This window comes from Panthera leo, chromosome C1 (assembly GCF_018350215.1).
Source record: "Panthera leo isolate Ple1 chromosome C1, P.leo_Ple1_pat1.1, whole genome shotgun sequence".
NCBI lineage: Eukaryota > Metazoa > Chordata > Mammalia > Carnivora > Felidae > Panthera > Panthera leo.
Window position 1 is genome coordinate 35,695,788 of NC_056686.1, and position 21,585 is coordinate 35,717,372.

At 39.0% G+C, this 21,585-nt stretch overlaps 1 protein-coding gene across 1 annotated transcript in view; it reads right to left on the reverse strand.

Annotated features, from left to right (window-relative positions):
* TESK2 (testis associated actin remodelling kinase 2) overlaps positions 1 to 21,016 on the reverse strand; it is a 132,072-nt gene extending 111,056 nt beyond the window's left edge. The window contains exon 1 of the mRNA XM_042950893.1: positions 20,673 to 21,016. The gene's annotated coding sequence lies outside the window, so the exon portion shown is untranslated. The remainder of the gene's footprint in view (positions 1 to 20,672) is intronic.
* Positions 21,017 to 21,585: the final 569 nt, after the last annotated feature.

The window sequence follows — 21,585 nt, forward strand, 5'->3', positions numbered from 1 at the left end:
ACTTATAAACTTGGAAGTTCAAACCTTTTGCTTTCTTTTTTACATAGGCGAGTGTTGCTTTTCAAAGGCTAATTTTCACTTATATTGGGGATTGATTTATTTTTCACAAAGAAGGTACAATTAAAACTTTGGGAAAAGTAAAAGCTACCAGTAAATGAGCCAGTGAATTAAATACTGTATATCCAATATTATATATATTATCCTTCAAAGCAGGAACTCCACAAATGATTTTCCAGAGAATCAAGGAAACTTTTCTAGGACTCACAGTTAGATCATACTCCCATCTGAAATGTTTCTGGAAATAATAACTGCAGTTACCATTTACCATGGACCATGCATTCTACCAAGTGGGGTTTTTTTTGTTTGTTTCATTTTGTTTTAAATTTTTTTTAATGTTTATTTATTTTTGAGAGAGAGAGCACAAGCCGGGGAGGGCAGAGAGAGAGGGAGACACAAAATCCACAGTAGGATCCAGACTCTAAGCTGTCCACACAGAGCCTGATGCGGGGCTCAAACCCATGAACCATGAGATCATGACCTGAGCTCAACTGACTCAGGCGTTCAAACGACTAAACCACCTAGGCACTCCTACCAAGTGTTTTGCATACGCTATCTCTAGTATTTATGACAACTCTGCAAAGTAGGTATTATCTCCAATTTAAAGAGGACGAAATTAAGACACTGAGATTAAAAGACTTGATCAAACTCAAATAACTAGTGACAAACTTGGGATTCAAATTCAGTACTTCCAAATTGAAACACTTTCCACCATGATATGTCCCTTCCAGAAAAACAACTAAATTTCGTGAAAAATTATTTGTATATTAAGCTAGGTAGAAAGCTACTATTATTCCACTCCCACCCACCCCTCCACCCCCATCTTGACAACAGAGGCTAAGGAGTATACAATGATAGCTCCACCAGCCTCTGGAACAAAAGCCTTTAGTCATTTAATCACATTCCACAGACATAAAAATGAGCATTGGTTTAAAAAGACAGACTGTCTAAAGAATGGATGCCAAGCTGCAAGCTGACAGGGAAGATAGGTCAACTCCCAATCATATTTCTTTTCCATTCTGATATATAGTATTTATTGTTTCTTACCCTCTCATTTAATAGGCACAAAGTAGAGGAAACTTCACAATAATGGAGATGCAAATAAAATCCTGCAAGGTACTGACTAGTTATCAACCATCAGGTAGCAGGCAGGACATGGCAGTGTCAGTGTCAGCCAGCAACCAAAAATTTTCAATATCCATCCAAATATAGAATTGTGTGTGCACAAAGTTGGTAATGAAGTTCCACAAAGTGAGTAAAAAAGTCTGCTGAGATTTCAGTGGACTTTTATAACCTGGGTATAAAGAGTAGAAAAAGAAGGCAAACAGTATCCTAATCATATATTGCTTTCTTTCTATTATCATAAAAATTTCCTAAGTCAAAACAAAACAAGGATTTGTTATGGGTAAGATGTAATCCAGAAAACTGGCCATTTTCCAGAACATGAATACTGACAAGTACATTAGCTGTGTATCAAGACCAACCACATAGCAAATCTATATGACAGGTCTGCTCAGCTGCTATCCTTTCTATGAACCAACATAGCAAATACAGACACATTTCAGGATGACTGCCCAATTAAAAATAAAAGCGATACTGCTGAACTTGCCATCCTACTGCGAAATAATGAGTTGCAGTTTCCATTCAAACCAAAGGCAATCTAACATAGAAACTGGCATCCCCTATTTAATTAGCCATGAATTACACAATGGCATATATTGGTGTCAGACAGATCAAAAGCCAGTTCTTAAAACTGTATTATCTCTTTTGGATAAACATCTTTTCTGCTCTTTTAACTACAATCTACCAGGCCTTATGTCATGACACAAAACAGAAACTTAGGTTTAAAGTTGTAAAGGCATTTACATTAACTAGTCCAGTCTTTCGGACAATTCAGGAATCTTCTCTGTTAACTGACTCAAATGTTAATTGGATAACTAGGTAGGTACAAGGCATTATAATAAAATTTAATTAGTTACTATAATCCAAACAGTCCTCCACGTGCTTTATATTTAATATTCATAATAGCCCAATAAAATAGATACTATTATTATTCTTGTTTTTTAAATGTGGAAACAAAGACATGAAGGAATTAGTTAACTGGTCCAAGCTCCTACAGCCAAGAAGTTGTAGAGCCAGAATTCAAATCCAGAGCCTGTACTCTTAATCATTATACTACTGCCTCTCTTAGATAAGCATATAGAAAACCAAATAAAACATGATTCAACCCCTCCAGGAGCTTAGTCTCCCCTTGGAAAGAAAGACACATGTAATTCAATGAGTACAATACAGTGTGATAATTGCTAATGACATGTTAAAAATAAGGAGGACTTAATTAAAGCACTAGCAGTAAGGACAGAGAATTAGGAAAGCAGGTAAGTGACTTTAAAAACAAGAGCAAAAATTAGGGTGCCTGGGTGGCTCAGTTAAGCCTCCGACTTTGGCTCAGGTCATGATCTCGCGGTCCATGAGTTCAAGCCCCACATCGGGCTCTGTGCTAAAGCTCAGAGCCTGGAGCCTGCTTCAGATTCTGTGTCTCCCTCTCTCTGCCTCTCCCCCACTCATGCTCTGTCTCTCTCTCTCTGTCAAAAATAAATAAACATTAAAAAAAAATTAAAACGAGAGCAAATAGAAGTAGGAGAAAGTAGGAGGTACGAGCAGTACTTAGGATGACTCCAAGTTTAACTAGAAGCCTCCCCATGTTTCAAGCTTGGGTGATTTGGGGAATGAGGAGGAATTCACCAAAGGAAAATATTTGTGAACTGATTAAAATTCTCTTCTGATCACAGAGTTTGAGGTGCCTAAAAGAATACCAAGTGACAATATTTAGGAAGCAGCTATCGACACCACACTGGAGTCAGAAGAGAAGACTAGCCTGGAGACGCAGACTTGAAAGTCATTAGCACTTCCAAATATTCTAAAGAGTCTCTCAAAGTAGAGAATATGAGTAATAGCTAATATTTACTGAGTTGCTATTATGTGCCACAGCCCAGTCTCCTTCTCGACATCCTTAAATGAGATCAGATAAGAGGCCAAGGAAACACTAACATATACAGAACAAAAGGGAAACAACAGAGGTAAAAATAAAACCAGGAGAAAGTATGTCACACAAGCCAAAGGTGGAAATGATGAACATTATCAAATGCCACAACGTAGTCAAATAATATGAAGAATGGTGGCCAATGGATTGAACATTACAGAAGCAAGAGTCAGCCCAACCTACTGAAAAAACACCACTAAGAAAGAGCCCACTAATTCCTCCAGTGGCTTGTTCTATTATTGGAAAGTTCTAATTGTTACAAAAGTTTTTCTTTCTGAAGAAATATAAGAATGGAAAACATAGTATTCTATTCAAATTCTGACTCTGAAGGAGAATTAAGAGCTATAATGACTTAAATACAGTAATGATACTTGATTGAATCCTGATTTGAACAAACTAGATATAAAAGATAACTGAGGAAATTTTTATAAGGATTTCTACTAGATGATGGTAGAAAATCATTTTTTTAAGTTTATCAATCTTTTTTTAGTAATCTTTACACCCAACATGGAGCTCAGACTTACAACCACGAGATCAAGAGTCACATGCTCTTCTGCCTGAGCCAGTCAAGCACCCTGATGATAGTAGAAAATTATTATCAATTTCGTTAAGTGTGACAATGACATTAAGATTATATAAGACTTATTTTTGGAGAAACAGAGGTGAAATAGCATGTCTGTCATTTCATTAAAATATATCAGAAAAAAATAAATGTAGCAAATTTTACAAAATGTTAGTAACTTATATATGGGAGATGGGTAAATGGGTGTTACTTACATTTTGCTCATAATAACAAAAACAAAAAGGCTTCAGAAACAAAAGATAAACATTTTTCAATTAAAAAAATCCAGCAAATGAATATAGGTATACCTTATTTTATTGTGGATAAATTACTATGCTTCACAGATAGTGCATTTTTTACAAACTGAAGGTTTATGGCAACCCTGCATTGATTAAGTCTATTGGCACCATTTTCCAACAGCATTTCTTCACTTCTCATCTCTTTCTCATTTTGGTAATTCTTCCACTACGGCAAACTTTTCATTATTATTGTACTTGTTATGGTGATCTGTGATGTTACTAATTATCTGGGGATGTCACAAACTGCACCATATAAGATGGAGAACTGACATGATGAATATTGTGAGTGTTCTAACTGCCTCATCAACCAGCTTTTCCCTCTTCTCTCTCCTCCTAGGGCTTCCCTAGTCCCTGAGACACAATCTTGAAGTTAGGCCAGTTGATTTTTATTTTCAAGTCTTATTACTTAAGGAACACATTTCAGGAGCACCTGGGTGGCCCAGTCAGTTAAGTGTCTGACTTCGGTCCAGGTCACAATCTCATGGTTTGTGAGTTGGAGCCTAGCAGGCATCGGACTCTGTGCTGATAATGCACAGCCTGCCTGGGATTCTCTCTCCCTCTCTGCCCCTCCCCTACTTGTGCATTCTCAATCTCCCTCTCTCTCTCTCTCTGTCTCTCTCTCTCAAAAATATAAAAAGAAAAAGAAACACATTCCATAAGGCTACAGCTGCAATAGGAAATGATTCCTTTGATGAATCTGGACAAAATAAACTGAAAATCTCCTGGAAAGGATTCACCATTCTAGATTCCATTAAGAACATTTGCTATTCATGGGAAGAAGTCAAAATAGCAACAGTAAATAAGAGTTTGGAAGAAACTGATTCCAATCCTTACACATGACTTTGTCAGGTTCAAGACATCAATGGAGGAAGTAACTGCAGATGGGGTGGAAATAGGAAAAAAATTAGAAGTGGAGCCCAAAGATGTGACTCAACTATTACAATCTTACAATCTCATGATAAAACTTGCTTTTTATGGGTGAGCAAATAAAGTATTTTCTTAGGGTGGAATCTACTCCTGAAGATGCTGTGAAGATTGTTGAAATGAAAACAAAGGCTTTAGAACATCACATAAACTTAGGTGATAAAGCAGCTACAGGGTTTGAGAAGATTGACTCCAGTTTGGAAAGAAGTTCTCCTGTGGGTAAAATGCTATCAAACAGCGTCACATGCTACAGAGGAATCATTCCTGGAAGTAACAAAAATATCAATGTGGCAAACTTCACATTCTTGTCTTATTTTAAGAAATTGCTACAGCTGCCTCAACCTTCAGTAACCACTATGCTGATCAGGGAGCAGCCATCAACATTCAGACATGACTCTCCACCAGCAAAAAGATTATGACTCACTGAAAGGTGAGATGATGGTTAGCATTTTTAAGCAATACAGCACTGACCCTCAAACAACACATGTTTGAACTACATGGGTCCACTTATAAATGAGTTTTTGATAAATATAGTACAGTACTATAAATATATTTTCCCAAGACTTTCTTAATAACATTTTCATTTCAAAACAAAACAAAACAAAAAAACAAAACAAATTCTTTTCTCTAGTCTACTTTATTGTCAGAATACAATACATAATATATATACAAAATACGTTAATCAACTGTCTTTTTGGTAAGACTTCCATGGGGCACTTGGGTGGCTCAGTCGGTTAAGTGTCTGACTTGGACTCAGATCATGATCTCACGGTTTGTGGGTTCAAGCCCCACGCTGGGCTCTGTGCTGACAGCTCAGAGCCTGGAGCCTGCTTCAGATTCTGTGTCTCCCTCTCTGTCTGTTCCTCCCCTGCTAACACTCTGTCTCTGTCTCTCAAAAATGAATAAATGTTAAAAAATTTTTAAAAAGTGGCACCTGGGTGGCTCAGTCAGTTAAGCGTCCAACTTCAGCTCAGGCTGATTAATAAATAAACAGTAAAAATTTTTAATAAAAAAAAAAAAGACTTCCAGTCAACAGCAGGCTATTAGTAGTTAAGTTATATGTGAATTTTTTACCACACCGGGAGTCAACACCCCAACCCCTGTGTTGTTCAGGGTACACTGTATTTTTTAACTAAGGTGTATATATATTTTTTGATATAATGCTACTGTATACATAACAGACTACAGTATAGTATAAACATAAATTTTATATGTACTGAGAATCAAAAATTTCATTTGGCCCATTTTAATGTGTTGGTATGGAACTAAATCTGCAATATCTCCAAGGCTATGCCTGTACAGCAAAGAGATCACAAACATCAACACTAGAAATGGAAAAACCAGCTGCTTTTATGTTGTGTGAATGAGTACATATTGCTTGGAATAAAATTTCTAAAAAAGCAACACACATATATTCAAAAACTGTTATATCTCAAACAGTTTAAATGGAATAGCAGAGGATATACCATGGTGAACTGTGCTAGATAATTCAAAAAGGACCTAGTGATGGCGAAGATACTGAAATTGAAAAAGCATGTAAAGGCTTAAAATTTCATGAAATGAGAGCAGGAAAAAAAGCGATTTTTCTAAAATATTAATATATATTTAACATATATGGAGGGGGCGCCTGGGTGACTCAGTCTGTTAAGCGACAGACTTCAGCTCAGGTCATGATCTCATAGTTCATGAGTTTGAGTCCTGCACAGGACTCTCTGCTGTCTGTGCAAGGAGCCTGCTTCTGATCCTGTCTCCCTCTCTCTGTGCCCCTCCCCCATGTGCATGTGCACTCTCTCTCAAAAATAAACATTTAATAATTAATTAATTAGATATATGTGTGTGACTAAAATAAACAAAATAAATTTTTAAAATTTTGAATCCGGGGCATCCGGGTGGCTCAGTTGGTTAAGCGTCCAACTTCGGCTCGGGCCATGATCTCTTGGTCCATGAGTTCAAGCCCCGCGTCCAGTCAGCTCAGAGCCTGGAACCTGCTTCAGATTCTGTGTCTCCTCTCTCTGCCCCTCCCCCACTCACACTCTATCTCTCAAAAATAAAAATAAAAAATTTTAATTTTTTTATTCCAATTTAGTAGCTTAATGATCTTGGGCATGTTACTTAAATTCTGCCCTTATCTATAATATGGAAACATTAACTATATCTCATTGAGTTATTATGAGAATTAAATGAGAACATACTAGGGGCACCTGGGTGGCTCAGTCAGTCAGGCGTCTGACTTCGGCTCAGGTCATGATCTCACGGCTGTGAGTTCAAGCCCCCCATCAGGCTCTGTGCAGGCAGCTCAGAGCCTGGAGCCTGCTTCATATTCTGTGTCTCCCTCTCTCTCTGTCCCTCCCCTGCTCACGCTCTGTCTCTCTCTCCTTCAAAAATAAATAAACATTAAATGAGAACATACTAAGGAGTTAAAGAATAAAAATGCATATATGAAGTACTGGGCAAAGTGCCTGTCACACAGTAAGAATTTACTAAACATGAATTCCCTTTCCTCTCCCTTCCCTGCTCCACCCTTAGTCCTGCTCCACCCTTAGTCCTAGTTTTGAATGCTGCAAGAATGCAACAAATTAAGACTTTTTTTTCTTCTTTATGATAGCTTTTCAGTTACCAAGTCTTCCCCAGGGAAAATATACACAAGTCTTTCAGGTTTCCCATAGAACAGTGCATCAAGATCTCCCTGGTTACCTTCTTTATAGTTTAGCCTTGATTGCCCTCCAAACTGTGAAAGGTCTGCTAAAACACAATAGTAAAAAATGTACACAATATTAAATATATAATCTAACTAGGACAAAATTGAATAGGACTATTATTTCCCATAATCTAGATATTAAAAACATGGCTTCTGATCTTCTAAATACACTAAATGTATCTTCAACTTTGTATGCTGGAACATGAAACTTGACACAAGGTAAACTGATATTATTAGACCCCATTCAAATAAGCTGAAATGCTAAAGTACTAGGAGAATGTGTGAGTTTCCAGGATAATACCTCTTCTGATAAATGTTCCTACTTTATTTTAAGAAGACCTAAACATGACCACTTAGATCATCAAACAACTCATCTGTTCTGATAAAGTAAGTCAGAAGCCCATTGCAGAGACTGTAGGAAAGAAAGCAATCAAGAGGAAAGAGGAAGTTAGTTCTGGGGTTAGGGTAGACTATTCTATAGTTTACATTGCAAAGGTTAAAGAAGGAATCTGATAAAAGGGAAAATAAAATTAATAACATGAAGTACTATCAAAAAATATTCACCAAAAAAATATTTTTATTCAATTTTGTTTTTCTCAAATGTATTATTTCCACTAAAAGGAATATTTTATAGCCATTAAAAATGACAGTTAAGACAAGTACACAAAGATATATGTACAAGAATAATAACTTACATGTTGTCATTATCAATAACAGAAAAAAAACAGAGATAATCCAAATGTCCATCAATAGGGATAGGTTAAAAAAATTATAGCATATCCATATAATTTAATAGTCATTAAAAGAATGAGATCAATTTTATACATACTAACATGGAAAGATGTCTAAGTTTCACTGTCAAGTAACAATAGCAAGTTGCAAAATAGAATAAATAGTGGGATCTTGTTTTTATTTTTTGGTATAATAGTGAACATTGTATCTTCTTATCTATAAAATAGAGATAAATATTAACTATATCTCCCTGAGTTTTTAAGAGAATTAAACGAGTATATGCCTAGAAAACAATTTAGAGGAATATATACACTAAACTGTCATCTTGGTGGAAGAAGTGATTATAAGAGACACTCAATTTTTTATGGAATACATTCTTTATAGTTGTTTCTTGCAATGATCATGCATTACTTTTGTTTAAAAAATGAAGTTAAAAAGGTAGATCTATCCTTTCATCCCTCCTACAACAGTAGCTTAGACCACATGAGACAAAATTTATGATATATGTGAAATGGGAAGAGGGAAAGGCAAAGAATGTAAAAATTGAATAATCGGTGATTATAATTATATAAAATTATGCACTGGAAAAAAATAAGGGAATAATACCAAGTGATAATGTTATTTTGGGGTAAAAAGATTATGACTTGTTCTTTACTCTTATTCTAAACCTTCTATAATGGTATATAGCTTCTATAATTATAAAACAAAGTATCAATTTGACATAATAAATGTGGCAAAGTTCACATAATTTCAAAATCAATCTATATGAACTTGAATCTCTTAAAACATTTAATTATGAATGTATATAAATACAACTACAAAGGATGTAGTCATTAAACTGAATTCATATTAATTGCAGCATATTACCTGGCATTTCTTTAACTTTCTGATAGGGGTTTGCTTCCTTGAAATATTTTTTCTGATTTAAGTTTAGGAAAAAATTTCAATTGCAGTTTAAAATGTATTCTCTGGGGGTGCCTGGGTGGCTCAGTCAGTTAAGTATTTGACTCATGGTTTCGGCTCAGGTCATGACCTCAGAGTTTGTGAGTTCGAGCCCCGCATCGGGTTCTGTGCTGTCAGCACGGAGCCTGCTTGAGATCTCTGTCTACCCCCCTCTCTCTGCCTCTCCCACGCTCTCTCTGCCTCTCTCAAAAATAAACATTTAAAAATAAAATAAAATGTATTCTCTGGTATAATTATGGTGCTTTAAGAGGGCCTTCAATATGATTTCCTTAAATTTGTTATGAAGCCCCAACATGACCAGAACTTTACCATGCCAGAGGAATTATCTGGTCTTAAGAATCCAAAGGAAACAGCATACAACTATTTAAAAATGTATTTTCTGGGGCACCTGGGTGGCTCAGTGGGTTAAGTGTCTGACTCTTGGTTTCAGCTCACGTCATGATCTCGTGGTTCATGGGATCAAGCCCCACATTGGGCCCTGCGCTGATGGCTCGGAGCCTGGTTGGGATTCTCTCTCTCTCCTCTCTCCCTCTGCCCCTCCCCCCACTTGCTCACCCTCTCTCTCTAAACATTTAAAAAATTAAAAATAAAAAAAAGTATTTTCTCACAATGCCTTTTCTCAAGGGTCTTTATCAAATACACACGTAAGTTTCCTTTCAAATAAAGGGTCATTTTCAGGCCAAAATTTCACTCCTGTGAAATATTTCTACTACTTCACAGGCATGAAAGATTTCAACATTATTTCAGACTAGCCAGAAGGAAGCACACTACAACCTGTAACAGGTCACATAACATGACAATCTTCAGTGACATTTGTTGCATCCATAATTCCTTAGTCTGGCTTTCAAATACTATGCTCTACTAAAACGGGCCTAATCATATCCACCTTAACCCACCTTTCAAGCCCACCCTTCCCTTCCTATTTCAGCTGAAGTGATATTCACCTCATTCTAACTGGTTGTACTCAATTAATGTCTTCCTATCTCTACTCTTGCACCTCTTCCAATCTATTCTCCAAGCGGAGTAAACTTTTGAGAACTCTTCATGTGTGATACAAAGGCTCTTTCTTATTTTCTGCTACCCTCATCTCCAGCCTCATCTATCTCTATCCCTTTACCCACAGACACGATCTATTCCAGACATAGAGAACAATTTGTAGAGCCCTGCTCTTACTTCAATGCCTGTACAGGTAATATTCTTTCTCCCTGTTATGTTCTTCATGACCTCTTCAAACGACTCTCTCAATAATCACCACACGTGGGAAGTGTCCTCTGACCCCTCAATCTCCTTTTTTTGTGCTTTGATAATGCCTTGCACAAATCTTTGCTATTACAGTAATTACATAGTATTTTAATTGTTGTTTATCTATCTCTTTCACTGGACTATGAGCTCCGTGAGGGCTTAGACTCAAACTTACTCACCTCCAAATGAATTGTGGCATACAAATTTCAATACTACTATATGAATCAAAATTTACAGTGGAGGAAAAAAATAGGCCATTGAGATTCCATATTTTTTAAAAAAAAGTTTTAATGTTTATTTATTTATTTTGAGAGAGAGAGAGAGAGAGAGAGAATGCACGTGTGAGCAGAGGAGGGCAGGGAGAGAGGGTGAGAGAGAATCCCAAGACGACTCTATGCTGACAGTGCAAAGTCTGACGCAGGGCTCAATCTCACGAACCGTGAGATCATGACCTGAGCTGAAATCAAGAGTTAGATGCTTAACCAACTGAGCCACCCAGGCGCTCCAAGATTCCATACTTTCTATGTAAAAGCATATTCATTCTTTTATTCATTCAATCAACAAATATTTATTTAGTACCTACTAGGAGCCAAGCACTATGCCAAGCTCTAGAGAGTTGGTGATGATAATACAGACACAAACACAAGAAGAATTCTGAGAGAATACAGTCCAAACTGTTAATACTGGCTATTAACTGTTTGAATCTAGGGAGGATTTGAATAATTTCTATCTTTTCCTTTAAAATTACCTCTATTTCCCCATTCTTCCTTAATGAAAATGCATTAATTTTATAAACACACATACACACAAATATATATGTGAGATATCCTCACAAATTGCAAATTCCTACAAATCAGTAGGAATATAATACCCAAAGTAAACAATGTATAAATTTGTGTATCAGAGCTAATATGAAAGCAAAACAATTTTTTAGAACTTTTAGTCAGATTCTAATTATAGATTTCAAATATAAAGAATAAACTGGGGCACCTGGGTGGCTCAGTTGGTTACGCATCCAACTTCGGCACAGGTCATGATCTCTCGGTTCACAAGTTGGAGCCCTGCATTAGGCTCTGTGCTGACAGCTCAGAGCCTGGAGCCTGCTTTGGATTCTGGGTCTCCCTCTCTCTCTCTGCCGCTCCTCCCCCCTTCGTTCTCTCTCTCTCTCAAAAATAAACAAAACATTAATAAAATTTAAAAAAAACAAGAACGGGGTGTCTGGGTGGCTCAGTTGGGTAAGCATCCGACTTCAGCACAGGTCACAATCTCTCGGTTCACGAGTTGGAGGCCCGAGTTGGGCTCTGTGCTGACAGCTCAGAGACTGGAACCTACTTCAGATTCTGTGTCTTCCTCTCTCTGCCCCTCCCCCACTCATTGAGCTCTTCCTCTGTCTCTCAAAAATAAACAAAAACATTAAAAAAATTTTTTAAAAAAGAACAAAACTAATGTATGCCAAAATACTTCCGGATTTCCACAGTATCTACTTTTGAAAAAGATCCCATGTAAATTGCCCAAGGAAAACACTGACCACAACATCAATACCACGAGTTTTTCCACATTGCAGAAAGAAAATTATGTCAATGTATTCCACTTATGCAGAAGAGATGACAGCCTCCATACAATTTATTCAGAAGTCAAATTAATAAATAACAACACCATATTTCATCCGTATAATGATTTACAGTTTATAGTTCACAAAGCACTTTGACCTTCACAATAATTCTGTTTTCTTGTTCCCACTGGATAGATTAAAAAATGAAGGATTAAAATGGAGGCCTTTCTAAATATGACTCAAAATCCAAAAGCCATAAAAGAAAAGATTAAGAAATTTGTCTACATAAAAAAAAGAAAGAAATTTGCCTAAATAAAAATCTAAAAGTTCTGCATGGGAATAAAATAAAGGAAGACAGAAGACAAATACCAAAATGGGAACACATACCACAGGAAAACAAACTATCATATATACATGAATTATATAAAGTATGTGTGTGTGATGTGTATAAAAATAGAAAGAGACCTAGAAATCAACAGAAAAGAGGCCTATGACAACAGAAAAATAAGAATTTAAACAGGTAGTTTATAGAAAATGAAATATGAATAATTCAAACAATATAAATAGATGCTTAACTTTTACCACAACTTTTTTAAAACTTAAAACTAGGTACCATTTTTCTCTATCAGATTGGCAAAAATTCAACTTTGATAACAGCAAAGCATAATATTAACAACACTGACCCTAGAGCCAGAGTGCATAGTTTGAATTTCTGCCACAATAGCTGTATGGTTTGGGCAAGTCACTTAAATTCTCTATTTCTCAATTTATTCACCTGAAAAACAGAGATAATAATAGTACCTATCTCAAAGCGATGTTAGTAAGATTAAAGGAAGTAATATGTATAAAGCACTTCAGATATTGTCTGGCACGTAGTAACCACTTTATAAGTATTAGCTATGATACAGCTAATGTTGGTGAGTGATCAAGCAAGCTTGATATACCTCAAGCAATGTATCTTAGAATAACCTCTAAGGAAAGCAATTTGGCAGTATTTCATATTTATAAATGGATATTCAAAGGATATTCTTTGACTTAGAAATCCCACTTTCTTCCAATTTATTCTATAACTACCCTTATACACATGTAAAATGACATATGTTCAAGGGGCTTCCTTACAGAATTGCTTACAATATAGGAAACCTGGAAGTAATACAAATGTCCAACAATAAGGAACTAGTTAAATAAATTATGATAGAGCCACTCAATGCAATACTATGCAGGTGATTTTTTAAGAAAGAAAGAAAGAGGGGCGCCTGGGTGGCTCAGTGGGTTGAGTATCCGGCTTAAGCTCAGGTCATGATCTCACAGTTTGTGGGTTCAAGCCCCGCATCAGGCTCTGTGCTGGAGGTTTAGACCCTGGAGCCTGCGTCGAATTCTGTCTCCCTCTCTCTGTGCTCCTCCCCCACTCATGCTCTGTCTCTCTCTCTCCTTCAAAAATAAATTAAAAAATTAAAAAAAAATTTTATAAAAAATAAATAAAATAAAATAAAATAAAAAAGAAAGAGGTTAGGGCGCCTGGGTGGCTCAGTCGGTTGAGCGTCTGACTTTGGCTCATGTCATGATCTTGCGGTCTGTGGGTTTGAGCCCTGCATCGGGCTCTGTGCTAACAGCTCGGAGCCTGGAGCCTGCTTGGGATTCTGTGTCTCCCCCTCTCTCTGCCCCTCCCCCATTCATGCTCTACCTCTCTCTCTGTCAAAAATAAATAAACATTAAAAAAAATAATTAGAAAAAAGAAAGAAAGAGGGGCACCTGGCTGGCTCAGTGGAACATGTGACACTTGATCTTGTGTTTCAGTTCGAGCCCCACATTAGGTGTAGAGATTACTTAAAAAAAAATTTTATTTTATGTTTAAAAAAAAAAAAAGAAAAGAAAGCAGAAGCTTTTTACATACTGATCTAAAAAGGTCTCCAAGATATAGTATGTGAAAAAGTAGTATAGGGTGGGCAGGGAGTACAGATGAATGGGGAACCATGTGCTAACTTTTACATTAAAAATGGGAAAAATAGGGACGCCTGGCTGGCTCAGTCAGTGGAGTGTGGGACTCCTGATCTCAAGGTTGTGAGTTTGAGCCCCACGTTGCACGCAAAGCTTACTTTAAAAAAAAAGCTGAGGGCGCCTTGGTGGCTCAGTCAGTTAAGCATCCAACTTCTACTTAGGTCATGATATCGCAGTTAGTGAGTCCGGGCTCTGTGTTGGGCTCTGTGCTGACAGCTCAGAGCCTGGAGCCTGCTTCAGATTCTGTGTCTCCCTCTCTCTCTGCCCCTCCTCCACTCTCACTCTATCTCTTGCTCTCTCTGAAAAATAAACATTAAAAAAAATTGTTTAGGGGCGCCTGGGTGGCTCAGTTGGTTAAGTGCCCGACTTCAGCTCAGGTCATGATATCACGGTTCATGGGTTTGAGCCCCATGTCAGGCTCTGTGCTGACAGCTTGGACCCTGGAGCCTGCTTTGGATTCTGTGTCTCCCTCTCTCTCTGGCCCTCCCCTGCTCACGCTCTCTCTCTCTCTCTCTCTCTCCCAAAAATAAATAAACATTAAAAAAATTTTTTTTTAATAAATAAAAAAATTGTTTACCTGGGAAAAATAAGATTTTATATTCATATTTATACGCATTTGCCTGAAGAAAGTCTAAAAGAGTATAAAGAAACTAGTAGGGGCATCTAGCTGCCTCAATCAGTACAGCATGCAACTCCTAATCTCAGGGTCCTGAGTTCAAGCCCCATATTAGGCATGGAGCCTAGTTAAACAAACTAGTAAAAGTAGTTGGGAGGAGGCATGGAACTGGGTGCATGGGGGACAGGCATAGGAGTGAGACTTTCACTGTTTATATTAAATATATAAATATGCAAACATTTATTTAATCATGGAATGTATTATGTCTTCATAGATTAATTTTTTTATTTTTTTTTAACGTTTATTCATTTTTGAGACAGAGAGAGACAGAGCATGAATGGGGGAAGGTCAGAGAGAGGGGGAGACACAGAATCCAAAACAGGCTCCAGGCTCCGAGCTGTCAGCACAGAGCCCGACGCGGGGCTCGAACCCATGGACTGCGAGATCATGACCTGAGCCGAAGTCGGACACCCAACCGACAGAGCCACCCAGGCGCCCCCATAGATTAATTTTTTAAATGTTTGTTTATTTTAAGAGAGAGAGCAGGGAAAGGGCAGAGAGAGAGAATCCCAAGCAGGCTCCGTGCTATCAGTGCAGAGCCCATGCTGGGCTCAATCCTACGAACTGTGAGATCATGATCTGAGCCAAAATCAAGAGTTGGAAGTTTAACCGACTGAGCCACCCAGGTGCCCCAAAAGATTAATTTTTTTTGGAAAACCTGAATCTCACAGAGGATAAGAAATTTGCCTACAATCATATAGCTAATAATAACAAGATTGATTACATTGTTTTTCCTTATACCATACTGCCTTTCTGAAATTTTCAGGAATGGAAGACTTTAAAATGATCACAAATAGGGACGCCTGGGTGGCTCAATCAGTTGAGCATCCATCTCTTGATTTCAGCTCAGGTCATGATCTCATGGTTCATGAGTTTAAGCCCTGCATTGATCCCTGCTTGGGCTTCAGTCTTCCTATCTTGTCCCCTCCCCCTGATTACTCTCTATTGCTCTGTCAAGATAAATAAAAATATGGGGCACCTGGGTGGCTCAGTTGGTTAAGCATCCGACTTCGGCTCAGGTCATGATGTCAGAGTTCGCGAGTTCAAGCCCCATGTGAGGCTCTGTGCTAACAGCTCAGAGCCTGGAGCCTGCTTCAGATTCTGTGCCTCCTCTCTCTCTGCCCCTCCCCCGCTCACAGTCTGTCTGTCTCTCTCAAAAATAAACATTACAAAAAATTTTTAACAAACAATAAATAAAAATAAACTTTAAAAATGTATCACAAAAAGTTTTTTTAAAAATTTTAAAAGGGAAAAAAAATTTTTTAAGGGGCACCTGCCTGGCTCAGTCAGTGGAGCATGTGACTCTTGATCTCGGGTCAGGAGTTCAAGCCCATGTTGGGCCTAGAGCTTACTTATAAAAAAAATTACCACAATGGGAATGCAAGCTGGTGCAGCCACTCTGGAATACAGTATGGAGGTTCCTCAAAAAATTAAAAATAGAACTACTCTATGACCCAGCAATTGCACTACTAGGTATTTATCCAAGGGATAAAGGTGTGCTGTTTCGAAGGGACACACTCACCTCAATGTTTATAGCAGCACCATCAACAATAGCCAAAGTATGGAAAGAGCCCAAATGTCTATCAGTGGATGAATAGATAAAGAAAATGTGGTATATATATACAATGGAGTATTACTCGGCAAACAGAATGAAATCTTGCCATTTGCAACTATGTGGATGGAACTAGAGGGTATTATGCTAAGCAAAATTAGTCAGAGAAAGACAAATATCATATGACTTCACTCATATGAGGACTTTAAGACACAGAATAGATGAACACAAGGGAAGGGAAACAAAAATAATATAAAAACAGGGAGGGGGACAAAACATAAGAGACTCTTAAATATGAAGAACAAACAGAGGGTTACTGGAGGGGTTGTGGGAGGGGGGATGGGCTAAATGGGTAAGGGGCATTAAGGAATCTACTCCTGAAATCATTGTTGCACTGTCTGCTAACTAATTTGGATATAAATTTAAAAATTAAATTAAATTAAAAAAAGAAAAAAAATTATCACAAGTAGGCTTTTCTCTGAAATAACCACCTACTCTTGAGTGCTCAGCAAAAATAATACTAGTGACACCACGCTGAAGTAATTAATCTCTGTATGATGACTTGGAAAATAGTATAATACCCATTGTTGGTCCAAAACATTCACCATCACCCACACTATACATTGTAATAATTGGGCTTCATTTACTGGAAGGAGATGAAATTCTTATAAAAGCCCTTATCACAGGTTTCAAATTCCAACACAACATTCATTTTGCAGAACAATGAAGGGTACGGCACTAAGAATATATCTATAAACACTTTCACATAGGGGGAAAAAACATTAAAGCAAGTCAGCTTTCTACTATAAGTAAGCCAAGGAATGAGTACATGTAAATATGTAATTTTCTTTTTACAAATAACATAAGCACAAAATGTTATTGGGGATCCTGGGGTGGAGAGTCCCTAGCCTAGCCTGCCAATACTTTTATTCTTATTTTTTTTAATGTTTATGCATTTTTGAGAGAGCAAGCATGACCGGGGTAGGGGCAGAGAGAGGACAGTGGATTCAAAGCAGGTTCTGTGGTCACAGCAGCAAGCCCGACACGGGGCTTGAACACATGAACCGTGAGATCATGACCTTTGCCAAAGTCAAACGCTCAACCAACTGAGCCACCCAGGTGCCCCCATACATACACTTTTAAACAGAATTAAACAGGCTCACCATATGCTAAATCTCAAAGGATTTGTGTTTGAGACCATCCCAAATACATATCGGTATAAGAGAATACATCAAATATCCAGGGCAGTAAGTATCAAGGATCTCAACAGTAATTCACAAACATCTGTATCACCTAGTACTACTTCTAACAAGTAACCAAGAACCTCCAACTCGATCCTCAGTCTCTCAGTTCTGACCAGCCCCACCTACAGACCCCAACATCTCCTGTGTTCCATTCCCTGCTATCATCCCGGGCAACTATGACATCCATACTAATGACATGTCCAACATACTTCACAGCCCCATAACCTCCCACTACTTCAAAGCCTATACTTCCACTGGCTTCAACAGCACTATGACAGTTACACCCTGGTTGTTTTGTTTGTTTGTTTGTTTGTTTGTTTGTTTGTTTAACCTTGAAATATTGAACTCTCAGCTTTCCCATTCTGTATTTCTTAAAGAACCTGATCTTCAACTATATTTCTCATTGTCTGCTTATTCTTCAAGCTTTTACTTATAATCCTAACTTGGACTCTCAGATTCCATCATATCTCCCACACTATTACTAGCAGTATAAAGTTACTCTCCATTTTATCTTTCTTTTTTGTATATTCCAATTCTAGATCAACTCAACCATCTTTTTTGCTCTCCTGCTCTTAGGCTTCTGGAGAAGTATAAAATCCATGCTACTAGGCCCTATTACAAATACATTATTTCTAACTTTTACTGGGCCCTCAATGTGATCAGCAATGTTTTGTTTTTTTTTTTATCCTTAATCTATTCTTTTTTCATTTCCTATTGAAGATTTCCATGGCCCTAATATTTACCATAGTTCCTTCAGTCTCCAGAAATAATTGACTTCTCTACAGATAACTAATCTCATCAAGAAAATAAGGCCACCTGGAGTGCCTGGGTGGCTCAGTAGGTTGAGCATCCGACTTCAGCTCAGGTCATGATCTCACAGTTTGTGGGTTCAAGCCCCGCATCGGGCTCTGTGCTGACAGCTTGCTCAGAGCCTGCAGCCTGCTTCAGATTCTGTGTCTCCTTCTCTCTCTCTGCCCCTCCCCCACTCATTCTCTGTATCTCTCTCTCAAAAATAAATGTTAAAAAAACTAAAAAAAAAAAAAAAAAAAGAAGGCCATCTGTCAAACTCGCTCACCTTTTCCTTCTACCACATCATTATCCATCTTGACTTGTATTATTGTCAAGGAATAAAACCCAACTGATTTCTTAGGTAAATTTTCCACTCAATCTACAAAATTCTTTCACTCATGCTAAAAAGAAAAACACCCATGTGCCATAGTGGAAAGAACACAGGTTTCAGAGATAGATAGATTTTGTTCAAATTCTTGCCTATAGTCTTCCCAATTGTAAAAGAAGGATACTGATACCTAAACCACAAGGCTGTTGTGATCTATAAAGCATCTTTATGGCATCTGGCAGAATATATTCTCTCTTTCTTCTAAAAAGATTTTATCTCTAAGCAATTTCTACACCCAACGTGGGGCTCGATCTCACCACCCCAAGATCAAGAGTCGCATGCTCCAGCAACTGAGACAGCCAGGCACCCTTCAGTATATTCTCATCTCAATAAAGATGTTTCACTACTATCATCTCTTTCACAACCACACTTGTTGAAAGAGTAATTTTACTCACTGCCTCCCATTTATTCCTCAATCCATTATGATCTGACTACTGCTATCATTGCCACCACTGCACTATCTGAAGCGTCTTTCAGAGGAAACAAGAGATCTCCTAATTGCTAAATTCAGTGGTTTCTCTCTAATCCTCATTCTGCTTGACTTCTGCAGCACCTGACAGTGATGGTCACCCCCTCCCATCCTGAAACTCTTCTTCCTTTGGTTTCTATTATAATGCCATTCTGTTCCAGTTCTTATCCCATTCCTTTAACCTATCTTCGTGTCTATTGCCCTTCAAATAATGATGTTCCTTCTGGTCCACAGCCCTTTTCTTCTATTCTTTCAGTGTTACCATCCCATATCAAGTCTTCAAATATCCCTGTTATATTCTCTGTTGACCCTCAAATTTATGTATTCAGTTCCAACCTTTCTCCCAATTTTCAGACCCCACAGTATTATCTGAAAAACACCTCAAATTAAGCATGTCCAAAGGGAACATTATCTTCCCTCAAAATTGCTTATGTTCCATCCCTATTACAATTAACACGACCAACACATCCCACCAATGAAGTCAGAAACTTCCCTCTCAACTCTGGAAACATCATGGAATTGAAACCTCCTGGAACTGCATGCCATTGTCTTCATTTTCCTACCACTATCCCAGTTCATCCCCTCCGACCTAGAGTAGCACACTGGTTTCCTGCCTACCTAGGTTTGTTTTATCTACCTCCACACTGTCTTCACTTTCATTTCTTCCTCCACATTTTCACCAGAGATAATCAATCATACCAAATTCCTGCCTAGAAAACTTTCAATGGCCCCCCATACCTACAAAACAAAGTCCAAATTCTTCAGCAAGGTTTTCTCAGAGTTATAAACGGAAAGGTTTTAGATCAGACAAACATGGTTTTCAAAAACAAAAACAAAACAAACAAAACCATGGGTTTCATTTCTAGCTAAATCTAAATACTGGCTTAGTCCAGAGTCTTCCAAGTGAAAGATAAAAGGCAGAGAAGGGAGAACGAGGGATGACAGGAGAAAAGAAGGAGACAGTAGTGTCTGAGGTGGGGGACGGAGTATTTTCGAGTTTAAAAATGGAAAGTTTCCAGAGAAGAGTATTTGAGGGAAGTGTTGAGGGAAGTAAAGTGACGGAGACCAGATCTCTGAGGGAGGAGGGATTACAGAGACGAGGGAAGCTCTCAGTGTGGAGTTGGAGGTCTCTGAAACAGGAGTTCTCCGAGAAAATGAAGGATTCTTGAGTCTGTGAAATGAGAAAAGTTCCTGAGTCAAGGACCAGGTCCCCGATACGAAGGAACTTCTAATGGGTTCCTGGCCTCTGAGGCAAGAAGGCGGGGGTCGGGGAAGGGGTTGTCCCGCGACCCTGAGGGAAGTGAAAAGGGAAGGGGAAGGGGCGAGAAGTGTCCCCAGCCGCTCAGAGGAAGACCTTGGGAAGCGAAGGGGTCCTGTCGGTGTTGAGAGACCCGAGCGCCAATGCTCCGGAACCGCGGCGGTGTAGCAGCCGCGCGCGCGGGCCGGGGTGCCCCGGATTTGTGCCCTATGCGCTCTCTCGGCGTTACCTGAGGCGGGACTGAGCAGCCAGAGGGGTGCCTGCGCGGGCGGGAGGCGGAGGCAGCAGCAAAGTGGGAGCATAGTAGCCCTCACAGTTTGGAGGCGGCAGAGGCTCTCAGCCTGCGGAGGCGGTGGGGGTCCCTCGCGCAGAAGCCGGAGACTCGGCGGAGCTAACGGCGGCGAAGGACAAGGAGGCTACTGCCATGGCCCCGCAGTCGGGACCGTTCCCCCCGTCTGCTTGACGGGGCCAGGAGAATGATCCCAACGGCGAGCCAGAAAGGGCAGCTGAAAGCTCCGCTTGAGCTCCGCGACCGCGAGCCACTGAAACGCCTGCCCAAGTAGGCTGGAGGACTGGGGGCGGGGCCTCGGCGGCCACGCCCCTCTTCTCAAGCCTCCCAGGAGCCAATCAATCGTCGATCCTTGATAAACCAGCTAGTGGAATTGCCCAATTAGCGTTAGGAATGCCACGTGGTATGAGGGTGGACTCAATAGGCGTCCGGGAAAGCCAATCAACAGCCCTAGGCGCCAACTCCGGAGGACGAAGAGAACCAATAGAAAGTAAGAGGAGGTTAAAAACAGAAGAGGCAGTGTGCTGGAAAGGCGGAATCAAGGAGGAGGGAATACACCTGGGGGAAACTCAAGTCCCTGGACCCTCCAGAGGGCGGGACAGTAAATACGAGAGGGAACAATTAAAATGCCAAACATATAAACGATTGGTAATTAATAAAACTAACAGAAAATGGATTCGACTGGCGCGGCTTTGCAGTTGGTGAAGGAATAGCTGAGTAAGGACTCTCTGAATAAGAAAAAGCCATTTGAACGTAGAGTCCTGCAGGATCTCGGTATACTGTAGGGGAGAAATTGATACATAAACTATTATTATTAGCTACTTGGGATAGTAAAAGCAATGAGTTGGGTTCA